The sequence below is a fragment of the Miscanthus floridulus genome, chromosome 12 (genome assembly GCF_019320115.1).
Source record: "Miscanthus floridulus cultivar M001 chromosome 12, ASM1932011v1, whole genome shotgun sequence".
NCBI lineage: Eukaryota > Viridiplantae > Streptophyta > Magnoliopsida > Poales > Poaceae > Miscanthus > Miscanthus floridulus.
In genome coordinates, this window is record NC_089591.1 from 59,724,675 (window position 1) to 59,725,296 (window position 622).

Genomic DNA, 622 nt, shown 5'->3' on the forward strand with positions numbered 1-622 from the left:
ATCTTATGCAGGGTAATGTATGACTAGTTTTGACCTTCCGACAAACTATATTGAAGATCCGGAGGACTCAGGCTAAACTCAAGAAAGTTTTAGCCTTAGAAGCAGAAGACAACCAGACAAGGTGAAGCTTAACACTAGTTTTCGAAGCTATGGCTGACAAGACTCTTCATGAATTCTCTGCACTAACTACGGCCAACATCCGTACTGGACCAATGGTTAACATCAGAGACAATGCTTTTGAGCTTAAGCCAGCTCTCATCAATATGGTGCAAGCGAGCCAGTTTTGTGGAAAGGCACACGAAGATGCGAGTGCTCGTCTCCAACACTTCCTAGAGATTTACAGCACTTTCACCATCAAAGGAGTTACCAGAGATGCCATATTACTTCGCTTCTTCCCATTCTCACTCTTGGGGAAGGCAAAGCAATGGTTCTACGCTAATAAACATAGAAATACTACATGAGAAAACTGCTCCACTGCCTTCCTAGCAAAATTCTTTCCCATAGGCAAAACTAATGCCCTAAGAGGAAGAATATCAAGTTTTCAGCAGCAACACGATGAATCTATCCCTAAGGTGTGGGAATGCTTTCAAGATTACATGTCAGAATGTCCTCATCATGGGAT

The 622-nt window shown here is 42.6% G+C and overlaps 1 non-coding gene across 1 annotated transcript; it reads right to left on the reverse strand.

Moving 5' to 3' along the window:
* Positions 1-515: 515 nt before the first annotated feature.
* LOC136498797 (small nucleolar RNA R71) lies at positions 516-622 on the reverse strand. The gene has a single exon (XR_010769795.1). It is a non-coding gene; the product is annotated as a small nucleolar RNA R71 (small nucleolar RNA).